Raw genomic sequence first — 6278 nt, forward strand, 5'->3', positions numbered from 1 at the left:
TGCAAAGAGGAATAAAAGTTTTTATCTTAAATCTATTAGTTCCTTCTCCCTCCAAAGCTCTCCGTTTAGCCTTGTGCAATGTATACTGCTAGAAAATCAGGACCAACAACAAGAAGCCCATGACTGCCCTCAGCAGAGTCAATAAATGGCACGTTTGACTCTCTCTCATATCATTTTGAACCAAGTCCTCACACAACTTCTGCCCTGACACCTCATCCATCAGCTCCTAAAGCACAAGAGCAGCACCCCACAAGCAAACCTCTTCTCTCCTACGCCATCTCCAGAGTTGAGGCCCAGATGAGAAACAGCCTTATCTTCCAGAGTAGCAAGGATACACCTCTAAGATCAGACCTTGGCAATTTGACCTAAAACCATCCTTACTTGCAAAACAATGTCTCCATCATCTTCAGAGCAAGAAGGAAAGAGAGCGAGAGGGAAAACAGGGGTGGGGGTAGGGGAGGAAATTCCAGTCCTCTCTGACCTGATTGGAAACTTTGTTGTGGCAAAAAGGAAAAAAAAAAGACCTCTTTGGCCAGTTGAGAAACTGCCTATGGTTGCTCTTGTATTGGGAGGGTCTGTTCAGGGTTTCTCAATCTTCTTTTCTCTCTCTCTCCCCCCTCTCTTTCTCCACTTCTCTTGTTTCAAAAGGGGCCTCTGGTCAGCGCTGATTAATAAGTGTTTTTTGTTGTGAAGTGTTGAATAATAGAAGATGGCCAGTGACCCAGGAAAGACTAAACCTTGTGCTACTTTATTGTGGCAAGCTGAGAAAGGGGCTTTAGGACAGAGACCCCAAGCACTGACCCGCACACATCCTGCGGATTCCCTATTCATTCTCACAGCCTTCCAGTCGCCCAGAGCTCCCATTGTTTGCCAAGCAACAATGGAGATTTTGCACAGAAAGTAAGGCTCTCTTCAGATTCTTCCCTGATGTTTTGCATTTGGGGAAACAACCATCCTTAACAGGGTTGGTTTTTTTTCCCCTAAACTGAATTTCAGAAAAACTCCTAGGATTTGGGCTTTTATTCTCATTGCTCAAGACTTTCTATACAAACCTAAGAAAACAAACATTTTCTCTTAATAAATACTTTTTTTTTGTTTTTAATTACACAACACATTTTTCCTGGGGTATTGCTTCCCTACTGATTTAAGGGGAAAATAGAGGTTTCTTTTCTTTTCTTTTTAGCATATTGCTATGGTCCAATGCACACTACATATCATATTATTCCTAAAAATAACTGTATTGAAGCAGTCTCTGTTTGAGTGGGAGCCAACTGGAGAGTGCTGCTTCTTTCAAAAAAAAAAAAATTAAATAAAAGCATAAGATTGAAAGATCTTGGTTTATTTCTGCCCTGATTAGACAAGCATAGCTTTTATCTCCTCGAAGGTTGGCCCTTTCCCCACACTCCACACAAAGAGTTCACCCGCAGCCACCAAGGAGGGCACATGCCATTCCATAGACTTGTTCTGATTTACCTGTAGGGTCCAAACCACATTTCTCATTCCAACCTAGGCATTTATTTGCTATCTAACCATGTGGATAAATAACTCTTGCATCTGTTGAACCTCGGGGAAGGAGCACAGTTATAGGGATCAGAGGCCTGAGGATCGCAGAGTTTTCCTTTAATTGCTTTCTCTGGCCCATTATGCATGGATTTCCTTTCTTCTGAGGTATCCACTTACACGTCACCAAGTGGCTAAGTCAGGGTGTTTGGTTGTGCCTTGCATTTGCTGTTTTAGTGTCTTCTTGTCAATTTATTAGGCATTAAAAAACAAACAAACCAAAAAAAAAAAAAAAAAAAAAAAAAAAAAAAAACCAAGAGCAGACGAATGTTGCAATCAATAGGACAAACTTCTGCTAAAGTGCTAAGAATGGGATTTCTTCTCCCTCAGTTATTTGAATCTATAACTGACTGAACATTTTTATCAGGACCATTGCTTTCTCTCTCGCCGTTTACACCTGAATAGGGAGGTCTAGAAATCCACCCTTTGGAGGTGAGGAAGAAAAGACCAGTCTGTCAGAGAAACCTCTAACAACTGAAGGGGGAACAACAGTCTTTATTAAGGATATTGGGTAGCAGAATTACCTTGGCGGGGGCGGGAGGCGTTGTAAAACATCCATTTGCAAAAGGCTCTCAGGCTGAAACCCTTTCATCGGTGGCGAGGGGAGGGGGAGGCAGGGCGGGGGCTCGCAAGCCCCCAGCTATCTCCATTTGTCAGCGGCACAGAGGAGGGGTCGCGAAGGCGGCGGTGCGGAGGGGTGGCTGCCCGGTGGTCCGCCCGCCCCGCCGCTGCTGCCCCGAGCGGGACCGGCCCGGGAGCGCCGAGCGCGGCGGGCTCGGAGCGGAGCCGGGACCCCCGGCCTTTCACTTTCGTGCCCACAGCGCCAGCCTGGGCAAGGGGGAAGTGGGGGAGGAGAGCAGGGAGGGAAGGCGAGCGCCCTGCTGTATTGTTCCCCTGCCGAATTGATATGCTAATTCCCCTTGTGAGGGCATCACAAAGAACACCTTGCACTTCTGAAAGACTTTTGTGTCCTGGACGGAGAAGTTTATTATCAACTAATTAGCAACAACTTCTAGCAATGAGTTGGGTTACATTTTCATAAGCTTTGAACAAACATCCTGAGCTGCGTTGTGTCAGGATGATGGGCTTGCTAAGGAAAATAGAGTCCTAAATAAGGGAACGAGCTTTAATAATTAGCGCCTGCTATATACGGAGCCTCTGTCGACGTAAGTCTTCTTCCAGGCTTTTGATTCACGTTGCTTCCAGGATTGCAAAGGACCATGACAAGCTCTCTACAAAACAAAATCTTACTCAGGGATGACTAGCCATTTTCCCCGTCGTATTAAGGTTCTTTTCTTACAACCAAAGAGCATTTTAGACTACCTTGATAACGCACCGAGGATAATCAGTATATGAAGAAGCTCAGTACAATTAAGCATATTCATATTAAATGTTATTTTGAGAGGCTTGTTATAGTCAGTCTAGCATTTTGAATATAAAAATCCTCTGGGAAAATGAAAGGGCATATTTGAAATTACAAGAAGAAAACTTCTATAAATTTCACAGGCTTTCTATTTGTTGTGGTAGAGTTTGTTGGGGGTTTTGATATTTCTTCTTTATTTGGTTTGGTTTTTAATTCTGTATTATTCTTCTTGTAGCTTTTAAACAGAAGGAGGACCGGGTCTCAGTACTAGGGTAGCTCAGTTCTCTCAATGCAGACTTCTTGTATGTTTGGAAACAGAAGTATATGCTGTTTCTTTGGCTGCTAGTGAAACTAGAGAAAACAAGAGGACTTTACTTTTATCACTGTAGCAAGCACTAGTTATTTTCTGCTTGGCTTTATGCAACCAAAATAGAGCAGAAACTATCTTCTGAAGATAGGCACGTTCTATGGTTTACTGATTGACTGGAATTCTTATTGACTGGAAACAACGTACTTACGGCTTCACATTATGCTGTCGGGTTTTGGCTTTTGAGGCGCGTGATGTGGTGGGGGAGTGTCACATTGCAGTTCGAGTCAGTACTAGGTTGATTTTGCAGTTCAGACATGGATTTCCAGTGTGGCTTCCCCAACCTGCCCTGGTCCTGAAGAGAGCACTGAGGGAGCTGCAAGCCTTGGGCCCACATTGGGATGCAGAGAAAAGCAGATCGGCCCTGGCTGCTTTTGCAATTCAATTTATCCTCTCCTATTCAGTTCATTTAATGGGCAAACACACTCTCCATCACTCGGTCTCTTTCTGTCCCCTTCTCCAAGCAAATTCATTTGTTTAAAATCCTAAAAGGTGGTATAAGGTCTTATTGAAACCCAGCAACGTAAGGGGTGGGAGTGGATTAGATTCCTTCATTTCCTTTTGGTAATCCTAAATGCAGCTATCTCTGGCTCCGTAATCTCCTCTAGAGTCGGATTACCGCCCATTTGAGCAAGTGCAGCTGGAATTAGGGGGTGACAAGCATGCGAAGAAAGTGGCAAGAACTCCTGAGGTGACAGAGATGTCGGGGTGGCTCTGGCCACCCTGGTGTCCCCCGGGGCACCCCGGGCGGTGATGGGGGCGGCCCTGGGCAGGGCAGTGCCGGCCTTTCCTCTCGCTGCGGCTCCGCGGCCGCAAGGGCCACCGCTGGGTCCCTTTGGCGCTTCACCTGCCTGGTGACGGGCTCCTGCCAGCCTCCTGACGAGCCGCACCGCCATACACAAATATGTAGTTACATATATTTTTATATATATATAGACACACATATACGTGAATGGATGTTCCTGCGTGCACTAGAATAAAGAATAAACATAAAATAGGCTATGAAATGTGGAGCGAGCGCAGCCTTGTTTATGCTTATCTCTGCCCACCTGGAAAAAGTAACCCTGCATGAAAACACACGTTTGTGTGTGCGGTCATTTTTTAAAACAATCCTTCATATTTGATTGAAATGGAATATGCCACGGTGTATATCTAAGATTAAAGCTTTATTTTTAGAGGCCTGTAATCCTTTCAAGGAGGTTTTGTTGATATAAGACTTCATTGGAAAGTAATTGTGGATTGTACAGCTCTGACCTTTAGAGAAAGCAGGGTGTGGGTCTGGATAGCTGAGAAATACTGTGCATCAATTTCTTGTGAAGCCCCTGCAGACCAGCTAAGTATGCATACAAGTTCAAGAATTTATTTAAAAGGTTACAATTAGTGGTTCAGTCGTCAAAGCTGGGGACGTGGTATTTTTATGCTAGGCGAAATACACTATTTAAATATATTTTTAAATAAATAAATAAAAAAGAATAAGGCCAGGCCTTCTACACAAATTGGAGGCAGCTAAATGCTCTTTTGTGCCTGCAGCTCTAAGAAGCTGTGATGCATGTGAAGGAAAGTGACTGACTTAACTCATTGGGATTCAGGGAACGGCCTGCCCTCTTTTGAAAAAAAAAAAAAAAAAAAAAAAAAAAAAGAAAGAAAAAAAAAGCAAGAAGAAGAAGAAAAGTAAGTGTGTATGTGTGTGTGTGTGTGTGCGTATTCGTGTATGTGTGTGTGTGACAGAGAGAGAGAGGAAGAGAGGGAGAGGAGGGGGAGATTCAGAGTCCTGCTTTCCTGAGCTGAGAGCTGCACTGGTTCCCAAGCCGAAAGTATTAGGAGAAACACGGCTTCTTGTGTCTTTGCTGCATTTACACAATGAAATCACTTCTATTTTTATTCTTGCTAACCGACCGCTTTTGCTTGAATCCACTCCGAGCCATGGACGACGGGAACAAAAAAAAAAACAAACAAAAAAAAAAAAAAACCAAAAACTACTTAAAACCAACTAGACCAAAAAGAAAAAAAAAAAAAAAAAAAAAAAAAAGGAAAAGAAAACCCTAACAAACCCAACCACGCTGGGATGAGGATTACTCACTTTAACGCTGCCTGTAAGTACAAAGTCTCTTGCTGCATTTCAGGGCGATAGTGACAGGCTGCTGTTTAGGTTGGGGTTGCTGGGGTTTGTTTTGATTCTTTGTTTTCTCCCTCCCTTTTTTTTCTTTTCTCTTTTTGCCTTAAATATGTCATCCCCTCTTTTTCAGTCTTCTGCCGGTTTGCTACCATAAGGGAAGAAAGGCGGGAGAGGGAGCGGGGCGGGCGGCTGGGCAGAGCGCGGGGCGGCAGCAGGGCAGCCGCCGGGGGTGCGGGGCTCCGCGGGCGCGGAGGAGCGCCCGGTGCCGGCCGTGAGAGACACAGAGGGCGGTTCTCAGCACCACTTTGTGCGCTTGGATGGATTGGATTTATTTTTTCTTTTTTTTTTTTTTTTTTTTTTTTTTTTTTTTGGCCCGGGAATGTGCACGCCTGTGTGTGTACATCCACATCCCCAGGCAGCGTGGTCTTGTTCGGGTCTCTGCAGTGCAACTTGAGTCCGCCCAGCTCGAAGGAATGCGGTGGTAGAAACAGCTTTCCAGCTGTTTGGTTTTTTGGGATTCCAACCCCCCTCCCCCCCCCCCACAGACACACTCCTCAAGTGTACATGTGATGGTGTTACTTTTCCGTGGCAGGATTTGCTTAAAATAAACTAAGACCAAAACTGTCTCTCTCGCGCCTAGCGTAGTCGCTTTTCTCCCCCTCCCTTTCCTCCTTTCTTCCTTTATTTCTGTGAGAGCGCTCCTGGGAAAGCGGATCGGATAGAGGGCAAGGCTTTTGAAATCGTGGGGGAAAATGTAAGAGAATTCAGAGGGTCCGGGCTTTCTTTGTGTGGTGCTGAAGCCGCGGAGCCGCTTTGTGCTTTGGAAGGAGAAAATGGCGAGTCCTATTGTGTTTAGGCCATTTTCTTCCGGT

This window comes from Melospiza melodia, chromosome 1, assembly GCF_035770615.1.
Source record: "Melospiza melodia melodia isolate bMelMel2 chromosome 1, bMelMel2.pri, whole genome shotgun sequence".
NCBI classification, from domain to species: domain Eukaryota; kingdom Metazoa; phylum Chordata; class Aves; order Passeriformes; family Passerellidae; genus Melospiza; species Melospiza melodia.